Genomic DNA, 23,900 nt, shown 5'->3' on the forward strand with positions numbered 1-23,900 from the left:
CTTAGAGTGACCTTAGATAGATCAGAGACTATATTTGCTAAGCTAGAGGGGCTCTGCTCAGAATTCTCTGTCTGTTGCTGAGAGGATGATGAAAAAGGCTTGCTATTGCTAAACCTGTTTCTTCCACCATTATTAAAGCCTTGTTGAGGCTTTTGTTGATCCTTCCATGAGAAATTTGGATGATTTCTCCATGAGGGATTATAGGTGTTTCCATAGGCTTCACCCATGTAATTCACCTCTGCCATTACAGGGTTCTCAGGATCATAAGCTTCTTCTTCAGAAGATGTTTCTTTAGTACTGTTGGATGTATTTTGCAATCCATTCAGACTCTGAGAAATCAAATTAACTTGCTGAGTCAACATTTTGTTCTGAGCCAATATGGCATTCAAAGCATTAATTTTAAGAACTCCCTTCCTCTGAGGCGTCCCATTACTCACAGGATTCCTTTCAGAAGTGTACATAAACTGGTTATTTGCAACCATGTCAATGAGTTCCTGAGCTTCTGCAGGCGTTTTCTTCAGGTGAATAAATTCACCTGCAGAATGGTACAATGACATCTTAGACAATTCAGATAGACCATCATAGAATATATCCAGGATGGTCCATTCTGAAAGCATGTCAGAAGGACACTTTTTGGTCAGTTGCTTGTATCTCTTCCAAGCTTCATAGAGGGATTCACCTTCTTTCTGTCTGAAGGTTTGAACATCCACTCTAAGCTTGCTAAGCTTTTGAGGAGGAAAGAACTTTGCTAAGAAAGCCGTAACCAGCTTATCCCAAGAGTTCAGGCTATCTCTAGGTTGAGAGTCCAACCATGTTCTAGCTCTGTCTCTTACAGCAAAAGGGAAAAGCATAAGCTTATAGACCTCAGGATCAACTCCATTGGTCTTAACAGTATCCTAGATCTGCAAGAATTTAGTTAAGAACTGAAAAGGATCTTCTGATGGAAGTCCATGAAACTTGCAATTCTGTTGCATCAGAGAAACTAATTGAGGCTTTAGCTCAAAATTGTTTGCTCCAATGGCAGGGATTGAGATGATTCTTCCATGGAGGTTGGAATTTGGTGCAATAAAGTCACCAAGCATCTTCCTAGCACCTCCACCATTGTTATTGGGTTCGGCCATCTCTACTTCTTTTTCGAAAATTTCAGTAAAGTCCTCTTCAGAGTGTTGTATTTTATCTTCTCTTAGCTTCCTCTTCAAAGTCCTTTCAGGTTCGGGATCTGTTTCAACAAGAATGTCCTTGTCCTTGCTCCTGCTCATATGAAAAAGAAGAGAACAGAAAAGAAGAGGAATCCTCTATGTCACAGTATAGAGATTCCTTTATGTGAGTAGAAGAAGAAAAGAATAGAAGAAGAAAAATTCAAACACAGAGAGAGAAGAAAAGAGGGTTCGAATTATGAGTAGAAGAGAAGTGTTAGTAGAAAAATAAATAAATAGAAGGACATGAGAGAAAGAGAGAGAGAATTTGAATATTAAAAGAAGAGAGAGGAGAAATATTTTTATTTTTATTTTATTCATGATGTTAGTTTCGAAAATTAGGAGAAGAAATAGAATAAAATAAAAATTTAAAACAATTAGTTAAATAAAAAGATTTTTGAAAAAAAAGGGAAGGTGGTTTTCAAAAATTAGAGAGAGAAAATTAGTTAGGTGGTTTTGAAAAAGATAAGAAGTTAGAAAAGATTTTGAAATGAAAGTTTGAAAAAGATATGATTTGAAAAAGATTTGGTTAGAAAAAGATATGATTGGAAAAGATATGATTGAAATTTATTTTGAAAAAGATTTAAAAAAGAAATTTAGAAAGATTTGATTTTGAAAATTATAGTTAATGACTTGACTAACAAGAAACTAAAAGATATGATTCTGGAATTTAAACATTGAACCTTTCTTAACAAGAAAGTAACGAACTTCAAATTTTTGAATCAATCACATTAATTGTTAGTAAAGTTTTCGAAAATTATGAAATAAAATTAAGAAAAAGATTTTGAAAAACAATTTTTAAAATTTTTGAAAAACAAAGGAAAAAAATGAAAAAGATTTGATTTTTGAAAAATTTTGAAAAGATAATATTTTTAAAAATTGAAATCTTGACTTGACTAATAAGAAACAACTTATTTAAAAAATTTTGACTAAGTCAACCCAAAGATTTCGAAATTTATGAGAGAGATAAGGAAAAGATATTTTTTATTTTTTTTAATTTTTAATGATGAGAGAGAAAAACACAAAAATTACTCACAACATGAAAATTTTGGATCAAACCCAATGATGCATGCAAGAGCACTATGAATGTCAAGATGAACACCAAGAACACTTTGAAGATCATGATGAACATCAAGAACTTATTTTTGAAAAATTTTCAAGAAAGAAAAAACATGCAAGACACTAAACTTAGAGATTTTTCATGTTTAGACATTAATAATTCAAAAATGCATATGAAAACAACAAAAGACAAAAAAAATAAAATATGAATATCAAACAAGAAGACTTGTCAAGAACAACTTGAAGATCATGAAGAATGCAATGCATGAATTTTTGAAAAATGCACAAATTTTTAAAACATGCAATTGACACCAAACTTAAAATTTGACTCAAGACTCAAACAAAAAACACAAAATATTTTTGATTTTATGATTTTATAATTTTTTTGGATTTTTTTAAATTATCTTTTAGAAAAACGAAAAAAAAAAGAAGAAAAATTTTTTGAAAGATTTTTGAAAACTTTTTGAAAGTAAAATAAGAAGAAAATTACCTAATCTGAGTAACAAGATGAACTGTGAGTTGTCCAAACTCGAACAATCCCCGGCAACGGTGCCAAAAACTTGGTGCACGAAATTGTGATCTCAATGGCGCCAACAACTTGGTACGCATAATTGTAATAGCACTCTTTTTCACAACTTCGCATAACTAACTAGCAAGTGTACTGGGTCGTCCAAGTAATAAACCTTACGTGAGTAAGGGTCGATCCTACGGAGATTGTCGGCTTGAAGCAAGCTATGGTCACCTTGTAAATCTCAGTCAGACGTATTCAAATGGTTATAGAGTTTTAAAAATTAAGAGATAAATAAACGTAAAATAAAGATAAAGATACTTATGTAAATCATTGGTGGGAATTTCAGATGAGTGTATGGAGATGCTTTATCCCTCTTGAATCTCTGCTTTCCTACTGCCTTCATCCAATCTTTCATACTCCTTTCCATGGCAAGCTGTATGTAGGGCGTCACCGTTGTCAATGGCTACTTCCCATCCTCTCAGTGAAAAAGGTCCTCTACGGTTTCTCGCATGGCTAATCAGCTGTTGGTTCTCGATCGTGTAGGAATAGGATTTACTATCCTTTTGCGTCTGTCACTACACCCTACAGTCATGAGTTTGAAGCTCGTCACAGTCATCCCATCCTAGATCCTACTCGGAATACCACAGACAAGGTTTAGACTTTCTGGATCTCAAGAATGCTGCCAATGGATTCTAGCTTATACCACGAAGACTCTAATCTCATGGAATGGAAGGCTCTAATATCAAGAGAGGCAACTATGCGTCGTGGACCAAGAATCCAAGAGATACACACTCTAGCTTTCGCAGGTAGAACAGAAGTGTTTGTCAGGCACACGTTCATAAGTGAGAATAGTGATGAGTGTCACGGATTATCACATTCATCAGATTGAAGTGCGAATGAATATCTTAGAATAAGAATAAGCATGAATTGAATAGAAACCAGTAGTAATTGCATTAATACTCGAGGAACAGCAGAGTTCCACACCCTTAATCTATGGTGTGTAGAAACTCCACCGTTGAAAATACATAAGTGATAAAGGTCCAGGCATGGCCGTGAGGCCAGCCCCCAGTGTCTAAGACCGCATAAACTGATCAAAGGTAGATGTCAAGATGAAAATATAATAGTAAAAAGTCCTATTTATACTAGACTAGTCACTAGGGGTACAGAGATGAGTAATTGATACAGAAATCCACTTTCGGGCCCACTTGGTGTGTGCTTGGGCTGAGCATTGAAGCTTTCATGTGTAGAGGTCTTCCTTGGAGTTAAACGCCAATTTGTAACTTGTTTCTGGCGTTTGACTCTGCTTTGCAACTTGTTTCTGGCGTTTGACGCCAGAATAGGGCAGAAAGCTGACATTAAACGCTAGTTTGCATCATCTAAACTCGAGAAAAGTATGAACTATTATATATTGCTGGAAATCCCTGGATGTCTACTTTCCAACACAATTAAGAGCGTGTTATTTGGACTTTGATAGCTCCAAAAATTTTATTTTGAGTGCAGGGAGGTCAGAATCCAACAGCATCAGCAGTCCTTTGTCAACCTCTGAATCAGATTTTTGCTCAGGTCCCTCAATTTCAGCCAAAAAATACCTGAAATCATAGAAAAACATACAAACTCATAGTAAAGTCCAAAAATGTGAATTTTTCTTAAAAACTAATAAAATATATTAAAAACTAACTAAAACATACTAAAAACTATGTAAAAATAATGCCAAAAAGCGTATAAATTATCCGCTCATCAGTTACCTCAGAGACAAAGTTGTGGGCTTTGTAGAGCTCGACGTCGTGGTTGCGTGGCTGCAAATAGTGCATCAATCAAAACTCCGGATCAAAAGTTATGATCAATGGAAGATTGACGCGAATAGGAGCGAGTGTTTCTTGTTTCCCCCTTCCTCTTTCTATGTTTTACCATGTGTGTGTTTGAGGAGGAGAGAGTGCTAAACTCTCTTTAATGAATGAGGGTTTAGCTGGGCCCTTAGGCCCAACTTTGGTCTGGTTGGCCCGATTTGGCCCGTTCGGCCCAATCTTTGGCTGATTTCTTTAAAATTGGTGCCAAAATTCTCGTTTTGATTTTCTCTATCATATTAAACCATAAAAATCTCATTTCTCACTTTGTAGAATATATTTTAATTTATGGGTTAATTAGCCATTAATTAATCAGATTTTACATTCTACCCACCTCAATCGGAATTTCGCCCACAAATTTCGAATCCAGTTACCTGAAAACATGTGAGGGTAGTCTGTCCCCATTTCTAATTCAAGTTCTTCGGGGTGCTTCTCCACTCTAACTTGATCTCCAAGTCACCTTCTCTAGCGAGATTTCTTTTCCTCAGAGTTCCTTACATTTACGTCATCAATCCTGATTGGGGTCACTTGAAACTTCACATCCTTTCCTATCCTTTTTGAATTGAACTGGTTCAAATTGTTATAGCACCTCAGATGGCCCATCATCCTCGAGATAAACTCATTTAGGTTGATCACTCTTCTCTTATCGATCGCCAAAGTTGTTCCCAATAATACACAACTTTCTCTTTTAAACTCTCTAGGCTCACTCCATTAGTCTGCATAACTTTTATGTTGGCTTGCGTAGTTAGAACCTTAACTCGATTTTTGCTTAATCTTTCCTCATCATTTTCGGTTATCAGTTCAGCACTTAAGACGCTTGATTCCCTTATTTAACATGCTTTAACATTCTTAGTAGCTCTTTATCTTCTTACTGCACTTCTCAAACTCTCGGCCTTACAACTCCTCAAAATTCGCAACTGATTCGATCTGATACCTCTAGCTGCTGCATCGACATCCAGTTTTAGACTACAACATTACTTAACGGTTCCTTCTCCTTAATCATTCTCTAACAACACTCAGGGTCTTTTTACTAAGGGTGCTTGTCACCACTTTACGATGTTACCTCCACGTGCATCCAAACCCCTTCGATATTGCACTGCAGTAGTTTCAAATGGTTTCTGAGGTTCAAGAGTCGTGAGTACTGGTATCGAGATTAATCTTCCTCTCAAGACTTGAAAGTTTGCTTTGCCTTTAGGCATCCACACACACGGTGTATCCTAGAGTGTTAATGTAACTTCAGGCAATACGGTAGGCAAGAATTAAGGCTCCAAAATTCCTTTTGATATCGCACACATACACGTTTCATCTCCCGTGTTTAGGAATCTCGCTCTAAGGGACCAATATCTCGACGGCTACAACTAGAAGTTATACGTGATACTAATTTAGACATCGAATCGATTCTCAAATAGATATTAAGCTCGAAAGATAAACGATCAATACGAACGGTGTTCACGAGAAGTCAGAAAGATGTCTTGTATAGTAATTAAACAAAAGTGGCAGGTGAATAACGAAATGCACAAGGAGAAGAGTTCAAGGTGCATCTTAAGAAAAGGGTTCAAATTAAAACCGTGATAGGGAGAACAAGGCATATCAAATTAAGCAAGTCTCAGCTAATGTCAAAGAGGATGCAAGTTTGTAAAAGGGAGCAACTTTACGCGTAGCACGCCCCCAAGATTCAAGGATTTAGATAATTATACCGAGATAAGTTCAGGCTCATTCTGAAAAAATGAGATTCATATAAGAAAAATGTAGTATTAGAAGGAGAATCAATTCATTAAGAATGCCAAGAAGCCTGTGAAATATTTGCAATAATCCATAGATATTTTGTATGGCCAATTAATTAAGAATTGATGAAGTTGGGAATTGTGGGCGATAGCGAGTATGTTTGATTATGATCAGATTGATTCTAGTTGGTTTGATGGCATTGTAAGGGTTGAATTTTTTGATTGATTACAATGAAAGTTGACTGCATGTGATTTTGGAACAAGTACGCGATTGTATCTCTATGTGTGGTTAAAATGTGCAGCTAAGGCGTAGAAGTGTTGAGTAAATTGAAAGAATAAGCAATTCTAAAAGCTGAAAGAGCTTTTATAAGTGGATGAAAATGTGAACTAAGGATTAGGAATAAGAGTGATACCGAATAGTCAACTATGGTATTGAAATGGGCTTGAGCAATGATTATGGGAACATTTGGATTACTAAGTTCGGTTGTAATCATGGTACATGAACAATTTGACAAAGTTGATATTGCGATTGGTTGTTATAGGGAATTGTGATAGGTTGATTATCGAAAGTTTTCTGTCTGTTAATTCGTTGAAAATTCAAGTTGGAATTTATAATGGAATTCCCAATGTAAGTTATAAAAAAAAGGCTAAGTTGGGTCATGCAGATTCCGTTGGCACACTCCCCCTCGCATAAAGCCCCTTGCTGTTCTCTTCCTTTTTCACTGGCATACCCGGTCTCCTCAAAGGAAAACACTTAGTCGGACAGTTTTCTATTCTAATACTCCTTTCAACTCGATCCTAGGTTCTACTGATTATAATAGTGTCTTCGGTTGTGGTAAAATAAAAACTGATCCGGCTTCTGGCACTAAGTCTATCACAAACTCACTTTATCTCCGAGATGGAGGTTCTGGACACCTTCAGGATTGTCTCGAAAACTCTACTACAATAGCTGGTGCACGAAATTGTGATTATCAACAATGGCGCCAAAGACTTGGAGCTCTCAAACGTGAATCACACTTTGTCACAACTTCGTACAACTAACCAGCAAGTGCACTGGGTCGTCCAAGTAATACCTTACGTGAGTAAGGGTCGATCCCACGGAGATTGTTAGTATGAAGCAAGCTATGGTCATCTTGTAAATCTTAGTCAGGCGGATTCTAATGGTTATAATGGTTTTCAAATATAAATTTAAATAAAGCATAAAATAGAGAAAGAGATACTTATGTAATTCATTGGTGGGAATTTCAGATAAGCGCATGAAGATACTGTGTTCCTTCTGAATCTCTGCTTTCCTACTGCTTTCATCTAATCATTCTTACTCCTTTTCATGGCAAGTTGTATGTTGGGTTTCACCGACGTTAATGGCTACCTTCCGTCCTCTCAGTGAAAATGGTCCAAATGCTCTGTCACAGCACGGCTAATCATCTGTCGGTTCTCGATCATGTCGGAATAGAATCTAATGATTCTTTTGCGTCTGTCACTACACCCAACACTCGCGAGTTTGAAGCTCGTCACAGTCATCCCATCTCAGATCCTACTCGGAATACCACATAAAAGGTTTAGACTTTCCGGATCTTAGGAATGGCTGCCAATAATTCTAGCTTATACCACGAAGATTTTGATTAAGGAATCCAAGAGATACATGCTCGATCTAAGGTAGAACGGAAGTGGTTGTCAGACACGCGTTCATAGGTGAGAATGATGATGAGTGTCAGGGATCATCACATTCATCATGTTGAAGTGCAGCAAATATCTTAGAATAAGAATAAGCTAAATTGAATAGAAGAATAATAGTAATTGCATTAATACTCGAGGAACGGCAGAGCTCCACACCTTAATCTGTGGTGTGTAGAAACTCCACCGTTGAAAATACATAAGAACATGGTCTAGGCATGGCCGAATGGCCAGCCCCCATGAAGGTCTAAAATCGCATATACTGATTAAAGATCCATCCAAAGACAAGACGCTAGTACAATAGTAAAAAGTTCTATTTATACTAAACTAGCCACTAGGGTTTACAAAAATAAGTCTAAGTGCAGAAATCCATTTTCGGGGCCCACTTTGGTGTGTGCTTGGGCTGAGCTTGACCTTTACACGTGCAGAGGCTTCTCTTGGGGTTAAACGCCAAGTTGTAATGTGTTTTTGGCGTTTAACTCTGGTTTGTGACGTGTTTCTGGCATTTTACTCCAGAATGCAGCATGGAGCTGGTGTTGAACGCCAGTTTGTGTCATCTAAACTCGAATAAAGTGTGGACTATTATATATTGCAGAAAATCCCTGGATGTCTACTTTTCAACGCAATTGAGAGCACACCATTTGGAGTTCTGTAGCTTCAGAAAATCCATTTTGAGTGCAGGAAGGTCAGAATCCAATAGCATCAGCAGTCCTTTTTCAGCTTGAATCAGATTTTTGCTCAGGTCCCTCAATTTCATCCAGAAAATACTTGAAATTACAGAAAAACACACAAACTTGTAGTAATGTCCAGAAATGTGAATTTTGCATAAAAACTAATAAAAACATCCCTAAAAGTAGCTAGATCCTACTAAAAACTACCTAAAAACAATGCCAAAAAGTGTATAAATTATCCGTTCATCACAACACCAAACTTAAATTGTTTCTTGTCCCCAAGCAACTGAAAATCAAATAGGATAAAAAGAAGAGAATATACTATAAATCTTAAAATATCAATGAATATTAGTTCTAATTAGATGAGCGGGACTTGTAGCTTTTTGCTTCTGAACAGTTTTGGCATCTCACTTTATCCTTTGAAGTTTAGAATGATTGGCATCCATAGAAACTCAGAGTTTAGATAGTGTTATTAATTCTCCTAGTTAAGTATGTTGATTCTTGAACACAGCTACTTTTATGAGTCTTGGCCGTGGCCCTAAGCACTTTGTTTTCCAGTATTACCACCGGATACATAAATGCTACAGACATATGACTGTGTGAACCTTTTCAGATTGTGACTTAGCTTTGCTAAAGTCCCCAGTTAGAGGTGTCCAGAGCTCTTAAGCACACTCTTTTTGCTTTGAATCACGACCTTAACCACTCAGTCTCAAGCTTTTCACTTGGACCTGCATGCCACAAGCACATGGTTAGGGACAGCTTGATTTAGCCGCTTAGGCCTGGATTTTATTTCCTTGGGCCCTCCTATCCATTGATGCTCAAAGCCTTGGATCCTTTTTACCCTTGCCTTTTGGTTTTAAGGGCTATTGGCTTTTTCTGCTTGCTTTTTCTTTTTCTTTCTTTTTTTTTCTTCGCCCTTTTTTTTTCATTGCTTTTTCTTGCTTCAAGAATCAATTTCATGATTTTTCAGATCATCAATAACATTTCTCTTTTTCAACATTCTTTCAAGAGCCAACAATTTTAACATTCATAAACAACAAGATCAAAAATATGCACTGTTCAAGCATTCATTCAGAAAATAAAAAGTATTGACACTACATCAATATAATTAAACTAATTTCAAGGATGAATTTGAAACTCATGTACTTCTTGTTCTTTTGTATTAAAAACATTTTTCATTTAAGAAAGGTGAAGGATTCATGGAATTATTCATAGCCTTAAGACATAGTTACTAAATACTAATGATAATGTAGTAAAGACACAAACATAGACAAACATGAAGCTCAAAAACCGAAAAACAGAGAGATAAGAACAAGGAAGTTAAAGAATGAGTCCACCTTAGTGATGGTGGCGCCTTCTTCTTCAAGGACCAATGGTATTCTTGAGCTCCTTCCTTGCCTTTGTTGCTCCTCCCTCATAGCTCATTGATCTTCTTTAATCTCATTGAGAATGATGGAGTGTTCTTGGTGTTCCACCCTTAATTGGTTCATGTCATGACTCAATCCTTCTAGAGAAGTGTTGAGTTATTCCCAATAGTTGTTTGGAGGAAAATGCATCCCTTGAAGCATCTCAGGAATTTTTTGATGATGAGCTTCATCATGCGTCTCTTGAGATCCATGAATGGACTCTCTTGTTTGCTCCATCCTTTTCTTAGTGATGGGCTTGTCCTCTTCAATGAGGATGTCTCCTTCTATGACAACTCCAGCTAAGTAGCATAGATGGCAAATGAGATGAGGAAAAGCTAGCCTTGTCAAGGTGGAGGGCTTTTTGGCTACTTTGTTGAGTTCTAGAGAGATGACTTCATGAACTTCTACTTCCTCTCCAATCATGATGCTATGGATCATGATGGCCTGATCCACAGTTACTTCGGATCTGTTGCTAGTAGGAATGATGGAGCGTTGGATGAACTCCAACCATCGGCGTAAGGTCCAGTTTTCTTAATTGAACCGGATTGCCTCTTGAGTCTCTTTTCCATTGAGCTCCTTCCACACATATGTCCATGAGGACTTGGTCCAATCTTTGATCAAAGTTGACCCTTCTAGTGTAGGGGCGTGCGTCTTCTTGCATCATAGGCAAGTTGAATGTCAGCCTCACATTTTTCAGACTGAAATCTAAGCATTTCCCCCGAACCATTGTAAGATAATTCTTTGGATTCGGGTTCATACTTTGATCATGGTTCCTAGTGATCCATGCATTGGCATAGAACTCTTGAACCGTTAAGATTCTGACTTGTTGAATGGGGTTGGTAAGAACTTCCCAACCTCTTTTTAGGATCTCATGTCGGATCTCCGAATACTCATTTTTCTTGAGCATGAAAGGGACCTCAGGGATCACCTTCTTCTTGGCCATAACTTCATAGAAGTGGTCTTGATGGACCTTTGAGATGAATCTCTCCATCTCCTATAACTCGAAGGTGGAAGCTTTTGTCTTCTCTTTCCTCTTTCTAGAGGTTTCTCCGGCCTTAGGTGCCATAAATGATTATGGAAAAACAAAAAAGCTATGCTTTTACCACACCAAACTTAGAATGTTGCTCGCCCTTCGAGCAAAAGAAGAAAGAATAGAAGAAGAAGAAGAAGATATGGAGGAGATGGAGGGAGGTTTAGGGTTGTGTTGTGTGAAAATGAAGAAGGATGGAGGGGTTTATATAGTTGAGGGAGAGGGGTAGGGTTCGGTCATGAAAGGTGGGTTTGGGTGGGAAAGAAATTTTGAATTTGAAGGTAGGTGGGGTTTATGGGGAAGAGAGGATGGATGTGAGTGGTGAGGAGGTGATGGGGAAGAGTGATTGAGGTGATTGGTGAATGATGTTTGGGGAAGAATGTTATGAAAAGGTGTGAGAGAGAGGGAGAAGATAGGTGGGGATCCTGTGGGGTCCACAGATCCTGAGGTGATACTGTGGGGTCCATAGATCCTGAGGAGTCAAGAATTTCTCATCCATGCACCCTTTAGGCGTGTAAAATGCCTTCTATATGCAATCATGGCATTTAACGCCAGACTGATGCCTGTTTCTGGCATTAAACGCCAGCTCTATGCTTATTTCTGGTGTTAAACGCCACTTTGCTGCTTGTTTCTGGCGTTTAACGCTAGCTTTCCTCAAGGTGCAATCCTGGCGTTTAAACGCCAGACTGCTGCCTGTTTCTGGCGTTTAACGCCAGCTTCATGCTCTGTTCTGGCGTTAAACGCCAGCCAGATGCTCCTTACTGGCGTTTAAATGCCAGTAAGCTCTTCCTCTAGGGTGTGCTGTTTCTTCTGTTATTTTTTATTCTGTTTTTAATTTTTGCAATTGTTTTGTGACTCCACATGATCATAAACCTAATAAAACATAAAAGAACAACAGAAATATAGATAAATAAAAATTGGGTTGCCTCCCAATAAGCGCTTCTTTAATGTCAATAGCTTGACAATGAGCCCTCATGGAGCTTCACAGATGTTCAGAGCATTGTTGGGACCTTCCAACACCAAACTTAAAGTTTGAATGTGGGGGTTCAACACCAAACTTAGAGTTTGGTTGTGGCCTCCCAACACCAAACTTAGAGTTTGACCGTGGGGGCTTTGTTTGACTTTGTATTGAGAGAAGCTTATTGTGCCTCTTTTCCATGGTTGCAGAGGAAGATCCTTGAGCTTTAAACACAAGGTAGTCCCCGTTCACTTGAAGGACTAGCTCTCCTCTGTCAACATCAATCACAGCTCCTGTTGTGGCTAGGAAGGGTCTTCCAAGAATGATGGATTCATTCTCATCCTTCCCAATGTCTAAGATTATGAAATCAACAGGGATGTAAAGGCTTTTAACCTTCACTAACACGTCCTCTACCAATCCATAAGCTTATTTTATTGACATGTCTGCCATCTCTAATGAGATTTTTGCAGCTTGTACCTCAAAGATCCCTAGTTTCTCCATTACAGAGAGTGGCATAAGATTTATACCTGACCTCAGGTCACACAGAGCCTTCTCAAAGGTCATGGTGCTTATGGTACATGGTATTAAGAATTTACCAGGATCTTATTTCTTTTGAGGTAAAATTTGCTGAACCCATGTATTTAGTTCACTAATGAGCAAGGGAGGTTCATCTTCCCAAGTCTCATTACCAAACAACTTGGCATTCAGCTTCATGATGGCTCCTAAATATTGAGCAACTTGCTCTTCAGTTACATCTTCATCCTCTTCAGAGGAAGAATAGTTTTCAGAGCTCATGAATGGCAGAAGGAAGTTTAATGGAATCTCTATGGTCTCTATATGAGACTCAGATTCCTTTAGGTCCTCAATAGGGAACTCCCTTCTGTCTGGAGGACGTCCCATGAGGTCTTCCTCATTGGGATTCACGCCCTCCCCTTACTCTTTGGATTCGACCATTTTGATCATATCAATAGCCTTGCACTCTCTTTTTGGATTCTCTTCTGTATTGCTTGGGAGAGTACTAGGAGGAGTTTCAGTGATTTTCTTACTCAGCTGACCCACTTGTGCCTCCAAGTTTCTAATGGAGGACCTTGTTTCACTCATGAAACTTAAAGTGGCCTTAGATAGATCAGAGATTATATTTGCTAAGCTAAAGGGGCTCTGCTCAGAATTCTCTGTCTGTTGCTGAGAAGATGATGAAAAAGGCTTGCTATTGCTAAACCTGTTTCTTCCACCATTGTTATTATTGAAGCCTTGCTTCTGTGGATCCTTCCATGAAAAATTCGGATGATTTCTTCATGAAGGGTTATAGGTGTTTCCAAAGGCTTCACCCATGTAATTTACCTCTGCCATTGCAGGGTTCTCAGGATCATAAGCTTCTTCTTCAGAAGATGCTTCTTTAGTACTGTTGGATGCATTTTGTAATCCATTCAGACTCTGAGAAATCATGTTGACTTGCTGAGTCAACATTTTGTTCTGAGCCAATATGGCATTCAGAGCATCAATTTCAAGAATTCTCCTTTTCTGAGGCATCACATTACTCACAGGATTCCTCTCAGAGGTGTACCTGAATTGGTTATTTGTAACCATGTCAATGAGTTCTTGAGCTTCTGCAGGCATTTTCTTTAGGTGAATGGATCCACCTGCAGAATGGTCCAGTGACATCTTAGAAAGCTCAGATAGACCATCATAGAATATATCTAAAATGGTCCACTCTGAAAGCATGCCAGAATGACACTTTTTGGTCAACTGCTTGTATCTTACCCAAGCTTCATAGAGGGATTCACCATCTTTTTGCTTGAAGGTCTGAACATCTACTCTAAGCTTGCTCAGCTTTTGAGGAGGAAAGAACTTGGCCAAGAAGGCCGTGACCAGCTTATCCCAAGAGTCCAGGCTATCTTTAGGTTGTGAGTCCAACCATGTTCTAGCTCTGTCTCTTACAGCAAAGGGGAAAAGCATGAGCCTGTAGACTTCAGGATCTACTCCATTAGTCTAATAGTATCACAGATCTGCAAGAATTCAGTTAAAAACTGATAGGGATCTTCTGATGGAAGTCCATGGAACTTGCAGTTCTATTGCATCAGAGCAACTAGTTCAGGCTTCAGCTCAAAATTGTTTGCTCCAATGGCAGGGATTGAGATGCTTCTTCCATAAAAATTGGAAGTAGGTGTAGTATAATCACCAAGCATCCTCCTTGCACCTCCAACATTGTTATTGGGTTCGGCCATGTCTTCTTTTTTGAGATTCTCTGTAAGGTTTTCTCTAGATTGTTGTGCTTTAGCTTCTCTTAGCTTCTTCTTTAGAGTCCTTTCAGGTTCAGGATCTGCTTCAACAAGAATGTCCTTGTCCTTGCTCCTGCTCACAGTATAGAGATTCCTTTATGTGAGTAGAAGAAGAAAAGAATAGAAGAAGGAGAAGAGAAAAAATTCGAACACAGAGGAAGAGAGGGTTCGAATTTTTAGATGAAGAGAAATGTTAGTAAATGAATAAATAAATAGAAGAAGATGAGAGGGACAGAATTTCGAAAATTATTTTTGAAAAAATAGTTAGTGATTTTCAAAAATTAAGAGAAGAAATAAAATTAAAATTAAAATTTGAAACAATTAGTTAATTAAAAGAATTTTGAAAAAAAAAAGAGAAGGAATTTTCGAGAATTAGAGAGAGAAAAGTAGTAAAACAAACAAAAAGTCAATTAGTTAGTTGAAAAATATTTGAAATTCAATTTTGAAAATATAAGAAGTTAGAAAAGATGTTGAAATTATTTTTGAAAAAGATATGATTTGAAAAAGATATGGTTAAAAAGATATGATTGAAAAGATATTTTGAAAAAGAAATAAAGAGGAAATTAAAAAGATTTTATTTTTAAAATTAAAATTGATTACTTGACTAACAAGAAACTAAAAGATATGATTCTAGAATTTAAAGATTGAAACTTTCTTAACAAGAAAGTAACAAACTTCAAATTTTTGAATCAATCGTATTAATTGTTAGCAAAGTTTTCGAAAATTTGAAATGAAATTAAGAAAAATATTTTGAAAAATATTTTTAAATTTTCGAAAATCATAAAAGAAAAATGAAAAAGATTTGATTTTTGAAAAAGTTTTGAAAAGATAGGATTTTTTAAAATTGAAAACTTGACTTGACTTATAAGAAATAGCTAAGTTTTAAAAAATTTTGACTAAGTCAACTCAAATTTTCGAAATTTATGAGAGAAAAAAGGAAAAGATTTTTTTTTTGAATTTTTAATGAGGAGAGAGAAAAACACAAATATGACCCAAAACATGAAAATTTTGGATCAAGACCACTAATGCATGCAAGAACACTATGAATGTCAAGATGAACACCAAGAACACTTTGAAGATCATGATGAACATCAAGATTTATTTTTGAAAAATTTTCAAGAAAAGAAAAACATGCAAGACACCAAACTTAGAAATTTTTCATGTTTAGACACTATGAATGCAAAAATGCATATGAAAAATAACAAAAGACACAAAACAAGAAAATATGAAGATCAAACAAGAAGACTTACCAAGAACAACTTGAAGATCATGAAGAACACCATGCATGAGTTTTTTTTCGAAAAATGCAAGAAACATAGAAACATGCAATTGACACCAAACTTAAAACATGTCACAAGACTCAAACATGAAACACAAAATATTTTTTGATTTTTATGATTTTATTAAAATTTTTTGTATTTTATTTTATTTTATTTTATTTTTGAAAATCTTTTTTTGAAAAACGAAAACAAAGAAAGAATTTTGAAAGAATTTTGAAAACTTTTTGAAAAGAAAATTACCTAATCTGAGCAACAAGATGAACCGTCAGTTGTCCAAACTCAAACAATCCCCGGCAACGGCGCCAAAAACTTGGTGCACGAAATTGTGATCATCAACAATGGCGCCAAAGACTTGGAGCTCTCAAACGTGAATCACACTTTGTCACAACTTCGCACAACTAACCAGCAATTGCACTGGGTCGTCCAAGTAATACCTTATGTGAGTAAGGGTCGATCCCACGGAGATTGTTGGTATGAAGCAAGCTATGGTCATCTTGTAAATCTCAGTCAGGCGGATTCTAATGGTTATAATGGTTTTCGAATATAAAGCTAAATAAAGCATAAAATAGAGATAGAGATACTAATGTAATTCATTGGTGGGAATTTCAGATAAGCGCATGAAGATACTGTGTTCCTTCTGAATCTCTGCTTTCCTGCTGCTCTCATCCAATCATTCTTACTCGTTTCCATGGAAAGCTGTATGTTGGATTTCACCCGCGTCAATGGCTACCTCCCGTCCTCTCAGTGAAAATGGTCCAAATGCTCTATCACAGCACGGCTAATCATCTGTCGGTTCTCGATCATGTCGGAATAGAATCCAGTGATTCTTTTTCGTCTGTCACTACGCCCAACACTCGCGAGTTTGAAGCTCGTCACAGTCATCCCATCTCAGATCCTACTCGGAATACCACATACAAGGTTTAGACTTTCCGGATCTTAGGAATGGCTGCCAATAATTCTAGCTTATACCATGAAGATTCTGATTAAGGAATGCAAGAGATACACGCTCGATCTAAGGCAGAACGGATGTGGTTGTCAGGCACGCGTTCATAGGTGAGAATGATGATGAGTGTCACGGATCATCACATTCATTATGTTGAAGTGCAGCGAATATCTTAGAATAAGAATAAGCAGAATTGAATAGAAGAATAATAGTAATTGCATTAAAGATCCATACACTGATTAAAGATCCATCCAAAGACAAGACGCTAGTACAATAGTAAAAAGTTCTATTTATACTAAACTAGCCACTAGGGTTTACAGAAATAAGTCTTAAGTGCAGAAATCCACTTTTGGGGCCCACTTTGGTGTGTGCTTGGGCTGAGCTTGAGCTTTACACGTGCAGAGGCTTCTCTTGGGCTTAAACACCAAGTTGTAACGTGTTTTTGGCATTTAACTCTGGTTTGTGACGTGTTTCTGGCGTTTTACTCCAGAATGCAGCATGGAGCTGGCGTTGAACGCCAGTTTGCATCATCTAAACTCGAATAAAGTGTAGACAATTACATATTGCAGGAAAGCCCTAGATGTCTACTTTCCAACGCAATTGAGAACGTGCCATTTGAAGTTCTGTAGTTCCAGAAAATCTATCTCGAGTGCAGGGAGGTCAGAATCCAACAGCATCAATAGTCCTTTTTCAGCCTGAATCAGATTTTTGCTCAGGTCCCTCAATTTCAGCCAGAAAATACCTGAAATCACAGAAAAAACACAAACTCATAGTAAAGTCCAGAAATGTGAATTTTGAATAAAAACTAATAAAAACGTCCCTAAAAGTAGCTAGATCCTACTAAAAACTACCTAAAAACAATGCCAAAATGCGTATAAATTATCCGCTCATCAATAGCAATTTGGTCTCATCTTCACTCACCTCTCAAACGATTAGAACTAAAGGTTAAATCCATTCCATTCCTCTTCCCCGCAGTTTACTATCACTGGGTTCCAAACAATAACTTCACACCATTCTCAACACTTCTGATCCCTTAGATGTAATCCAACCCACTTCTGCTGCGTCACTCTGATTCTTAACCTTCAAGATCCTGGTCACTCCTCTAAGTTAATTAAATGTCGCTCCATCTCAACAACTAATGGCCTTTGATAAACCCCTATTTTATGAGTCATCTTGTGCTTAAATTGAGTGTTTTTATCAAATCTTCACCCACTTATTCATGTAAATTACATGGTTTTACTATTCCTTCCTCATTTTATGATGTGTCAAAACATGTTTCCTATGCTTTAAAAATATTAAATTTAATTATCCTTTATTACCCTTCGATGCCGTGATTTGTGTGTTAAGTATTTTCAGGTTTTATAGGGTAGGAATGACTCAGAGGACAAAAAGGAGACATACAAAACTAAAAGGAAAGCACAAAAATGGAGTTTTGAAGAAAAAGCAGCGACGCGAACGCATGGACGATGCGGACGCGTGCTTAGCGCAAAACACAAACGACGCGCATGCATGGACGACACGGACGCATGCCTTGAGTAGAACGCAATTGACGTGGATGCGTGACTAACGTGGACACGCGGAAGAGCAAAACTCTAGATGACGCGAACGCGTCACACGCGTACGCGTGACAGACGCCACGTGCAAAAATTACAGAAAACGCTCCTAACGATTTCTGAACCCTCTTTTGGCCCAGATCTAAGTCCAGAAGCACAGATTAGAGGCTATAAAGTGGGGAATCTATCCATTCATCAATGATTCATTGATAATTCATAATTTTAGATTTTTAGATGTAGTTTTTAGAGAGAGAGGTTCTCTCCTCTCTCTCTTAGGATTAGGATTTAGGATTCTATTATGATTAGGCTACTTTTCTTCATTACAGGTTCAATGTTCTTTTAATTTATTTTCTACTTTTATTTGTTCTATGACTTTAATTGTTATTTATCTTTTCTCAATTTGGCTTATGAACTTTCCATGTTAGAATTGATTTTCTTATTTAATATAAATTGAGGTATTTCAGATCTAAAAGTTGCTTTCTTCAAGTTCATGTTATTATTGCTTTTAATTTAATTTAGATTTTTTCCCCTTGGCTTTGGTTGAGTAATTAGAGACTCTTGAGTTAACAAACTCTTTTGTTGATTGATAATTGGAAGTTGCTAATTGACTTGAATTCCATTAACTCTAGTCTTTCTTTGGGAATTGACTAGGACTTAGATTCATATTGATTTATCCACTTGACTTACCTTCATAGTTAGAAGTTAACTAAGTGGGAGCAACGAGCAATTCTCATCACAATTGATAAGGATAACTAGGATAGGACTTCTAATTTTCATACCTTGCCTAGAGTTTTCTTAGCTATTGATTTATTAAGTCCTGCAATTTATTTCTCTTGTTCAAACCTTTCAAAAACCCAAAAATACTATTTTCCAAAACCAATAATAAATCATACTTCCCTGCAATTTCTTGAGAAGACGACCCGGGGTTTAAATACTTCGGTTTATAAATTTTACTGGGTTTTGTTACTTGTGACAACCAAACTTTTGTACGAAAGGATTCTTTGTTGGTTTAGAAACTATACTTACAACGCGATTATATTCTTGTGAATTTCTTTACTGGCAAAAATCCGTTCGTCAAAATGGTACCGTTGCCGGGGAATTGCAAACGTGTGCCTTATTATGGGTTATTGTAAATATTTTCTTTTTCTTGTTTAATTATTTTTATTTTTGTTTTTATTTTTTATTAGTTACTATGAGTTCTCACCCCCATCGCTTTGAGTTTGGTTCTAATAGTATTGAAAGGAATGGAAGCTATAACAGGAACATGCATCAAGGTCAAAACAATCAAAGATGGACGGAGCCACGAGGATCTGATCAACCCTTTAGGCAACAACACCCTCCAAGATACCATGGACCACGACCATTCCAGAATGCATGTCAAGACAATAGTTATGGTAGACCCTTTCGTGACAACCAACGCCCACCAAATTACTATGGTCAAGAGCCATTCCGAGGTGCGTACCAAGATGATAGATATGGTGGACCCCCTTGTAGTTACCAACAAGCCCCACCTTATGCTTATGAATCACCTCCACAACATACATTTGAACCACCATACTCACAAGCCACCTACAACCATTCACCTCTATAACCCTAATCCTTATCCACCACACCAACCACCATATGAACCACACCCAGAACCAACACCTCAATATTCACCATCTTCATATCCTTGTCAAGAAGAACTACCTCCGTATCATGAACCCTTCCTCCCAAATAATGAACCCTCATATCCACCCCAATCTCCAATGGATAACATCCTTTGTGGTCTTCTTCAAGGGCAAGCGAAGATGAAAAGGGATGTACTAGAATTCGTGATCGCCTTAACCGAGGTAGTAAATCAATTAGCTTTCCATCATCTGAGCACTCAAAGTACTCCCATGGCTACATGTGGGGAATCGAAAGAAGAACGTAGCATGAAGGAGACACTAGAAACTCCGGTGGACAATGAAGAACATGGCTTTGTATTGGAACAAGTGGAGGAAGCCATAATAGTTGCAGAGGAAGAATTAGTTGAAGATTTAGGAGACGCTGAACCTCCATGGGAATCCAGAGTTGTGGAAAATTTCGTCAAGGACGTTGCAATTGATGCTAAGGAGGAGAGTGCACAACCCCCAAAGCAGGTATCTTATGAAGAACTGGACAGAACAACTCAAAAAGCAGGTTTCCTTGAGAATGATAGTCACGAGTCAAGTTCTCCTAGTAATGAACTTGCATCTGCAAGTGAATTCTTTGAGATTGAAGAATCTTCCCGGAGTGAATATGAAGATAATGCTGAGGTAGATTTTTCTCAACCTCCCAATTATGACTCAAGTGATGAGGAAGATATCGAAGACTTTAATTAAGACGTGGTTGCAGTTGAAGAAATTTGCAAAAAAAGTGGAAGAATTCACAGAAGACTACAAGGGAGTAGAGCTTGCAAAAGCAATGGAAACACCTATCCCAATGTCATTATGGCCCAATACAAACTTCAAGTGGGTAAAATCCTTAGCTTTTATCTTTACTTTTCCACTTGAATATGATTTACTTGAAATAGGTGGCCAGCTTAGAGCTCTTTGCGGCTTTAAGAGCAAAAGGGAAATGACTCGCACTCAGAGCTGGTATGCAATATTCAATGAGGTTTCACACTTCAATTTGAGGAGCAAGGATTGGTACAGAGTTCGATTAATTAGGTCTCGGAAGATGTTTGGTCATCTTGGTAAGAATACAACTTCCAAACCACCCGGCTGGAAAAATATAAATCAAGACAAAGACGGGTGCAAAAGCAAGGTTTGGGTTCCTGGAATTTGTTCTGACATTCAACACCTCGGAAGCCTGAGAACCTGTTTGAAACTGCTCAAGGGCTTTACATGCCTTGTTTGGGACCCCGGAGGCTGTTGGAATTCCAAACACTGGTGGAGATTTTTGGATGAATATAAGCACAAGCCACCATAATAGGAAGCTCATCAAATGTCCAACTTAAGGACTTTAACCAAAAGTGCTAGGTGGGAGACAACCCACCGTGGTATGATAGTTCCATTTTCAATTTTATTTCGTTTTGTTTGTTTTTGAGTTTTCTTTTATTTTATTTTGTTGAACATGGAATTATTCATAACATCCACATTAGCATTGCATTTTGCATCCTGCATATAAAAAAAATCACCCCATGCGAGCGCGCAGGCCACGCGTGGGCGTCGATTGGAAATCGGCGTAAAGATCCAACGCCCAGAAAGTTGGGCTGGAATCGTGTGGCTGGTGTGTATTAGGCACAAATTGGGCCACGTGTTCGCGTCAATGACGCGAACGCATCACTTTCACTTCACACATTAGGCGTCGCGTGAACATTATTGCCCCCTAAATGGCCACAAAGAGTTGCACCAAAACGACGCTGGAATTGTGCGTTTAGCACAATTCCAAGCGACGCGTTCGCCTGTTTCATGCGGACGCGTCACTTCACTCATGCGATCGCGTTAATGACGCATTCGTGACATTCCCTTTCCACCTCAATCACGCGATCGCGTGCACCATGCATTCACGTGGATTTGAATCCTCTAAACCGAACCTACGCAAAACCCTAACCCAATTCACATCACTTTCTCCCCCAACCCCCCTCTGCACTCTCTCTTCTCCTCCTCCCAACCACCACATCACCACCGCCCCATCTTTACCGAGCCACCACCACTATCGCCGACTAGGACCGCCGCTACCACCATCGCTGACCAGGACTTGCCTTCTCCCTCCACTACCGCACCACCTCACCGAGCCGCCACCACTGTCGCGGTGCCCCCGCCGACCACCAGCACCACCCCCAACCCCTCGTCCCCTTCTTCTTTGCTTCCCCTCCATAACCCTAACCCGACCACCAAACTGCCCTGCTCCACCACCGCCGTGCCGCCTCCCAGCGCCGCCGCGTCACCACCACCATCTCTCTGTTCCCTAATCCTTGTTCATACACACACCAGGTTCCGCTGAACACCGTTTCCTCTGTCATAGTTAATAGGTTGCATATTTTTCAGTTTTTATTCAAATTAGGATAGTTAGAGATGCATGATTGTAGTGGATTTTAGGTGGTTAGGTATCTAGGATGTGGTTAGTGGATTTAGGCCTGATAATTGTGCCGTTCTTGTTACCTGTTTTATCTATTTCGCAATTCTGAATTTGCTGTGATGATGATGCTGTTGATATGTTGTTCTTTCATGTTTGATGCTACTGATAAACTGTTCCCTAATGTTCTTGCTATTTGTTAATCTTTTCAGCACTATTTAATGACATATGAACTGATTTTCTTGCTCTTTATTACCTGGGAACATCCAATTTTAGCTGGAATACTGCCCAATTTTTTTCAGCAAATTGTTTCACTCAACTCCATTCATGTATTGGTTTTGGCAAGTTAGAATTTTGCACCAATTGGCTGTAACCCTACCAATTCATGAATGCATGGGCTAACATTCTTATTTCTTTCTGGTTCCCTGGTTAATAAATTGCATTATTGATGATTTCATTTTAATTTTGCAATTCTTTTATCTATCTGAATTATCATCAATAAACTGAAATCTTTGCTTAAATATGAGTTGATTGTTCTTTAAATTTGTGAATTTATTGTTAACTAGAAAACCCATTATCATGCCACTTACTTTAACTTTCTTTTTACTAACTAACTGCTTTAACTTTCTAACTTCCTTTTTACCTGCTAACCATTTTCACTTTCTGACTTCTCTTTTTACTTAACTACTTTAACTTTCTAACTCAAGGCATGATTACTGTTTTTCCTAATTCACTTGAATTCCACTTATAATATATTTAGGATTGTGAATTTTATTTTCAGACTCTTAACTCGAATACAATCCAAACTGTTAATATATTTCACTCATTTCATTCTTCTACTGCTCTTTTGCCTTTGTGCTTATATTGATAAATCCTATTTGCCTACTTGTTTTCCGTCCTTCGTTCTTCAATTATATCCTGCTACTTCTGCTTTTTAGGATGTCTGATCCCAAAGGTAAAGGAAAAGGCAAGGCTATTACAGGCAAACGAAAAAGAGGCGAATCCTCCAGCACTATTTTAGATATCCTCCACGACGATTCCTGACGGGAAAAGTATTTTACCCCGCAGGAAAAGGCCGATCAGTTGGTGACTACTACAGACCCCGTTAAGTTTGCCAACAGATACTGTGAGCTCAAGTATCTAGTATTTGCAACTTCCAAGAACCTGTATCTGGAACGGACTCTTAAAATTCCAAAAGAACTCGCCCAGTACACCTCCAAACAGATAAAACAGAGAGGCTGGTTCTTCTTGGAAAGAAATTTGACTGAAGTTAATGCTTCGTGGGTCAGAGAATTTTACTGCAACTATTTCAAGACTTCCCTGGATGCAGTGCACCTCAGAGGGAAACAGATCTTGATCACTGAGGAAGCTATTGAAGACATCCTCCAGCTTCCGCCCAAGTCAGATCAGCCTGACGGTTACCAAAAGGCTAAAGAGAATATGAGATTTATGCGATTTGACTGGGACGCAGTCAAGCAGAGAATAGCCCTTGATCCTGCTGTCCCATGGGTCATGGGAAAGAATACAGTGGTGCCTAAAGGAATCAAGCTGATATATTTGATTGATGAGGCTCGGCTTTGGCAGGAGATTCTGAGTAATTACATTATGCCGAGCACTCATGAGACAGAAGTGCCCGCTGCTATGATCACCCTCATCTGGTGTGTGATGGAGGGTAAGGACCTATATCTTCCACATTTCATCAGGTATTATATGGCTAGGGTCCATGTCAGGGGCACTCTCCCTTTCTCT

General features: G+C 38.2%; 2 non-coding genes across 2 annotated transcripts; both read left to right on the top strand.

Annotated features, from left to right (window-relative positions):
* The first annotated feature begins 611 nt into the window (after window positions 1-611).
* On the top strand, window positions 612-719 carry LOC112793262 (small nucleolar RNA R71). The gene has a single exon (XR_003197964.1). It is a non-coding gene; the product is annotated as a small nucleolar RNA R71 (small nucleolar RNA).
* A 13,074-nt stretch (window positions 720-13,793) lies between these two features.
* On the top strand, window positions 13,794-13,897 carry LOC112793009 (small nucleolar RNA R71). The gene has a single exon (XR_003197722.1). It is a non-coding gene; the product is annotated as a small nucleolar RNA R71 (small nucleolar RNA).
* The last annotated feature ends 10,003 nt before the right edge of the window (window positions 13,898-23,900 follow it).

The sequence above is a fragment of the Arachis hypogaea genome, chromosome 3, assembly GCF_003086295.3.
Source record: "Arachis hypogaea cultivar Tifrunner chromosome 3, arahy.Tifrunner.gnm2.J5K5, whole genome shotgun sequence".
Classification (NCBI taxonomy): Eukaryota; Viridiplantae; Streptophyta; class Magnoliopsida; order Fabales; family Fabaceae; genus Arachis; species Arachis hypogaea.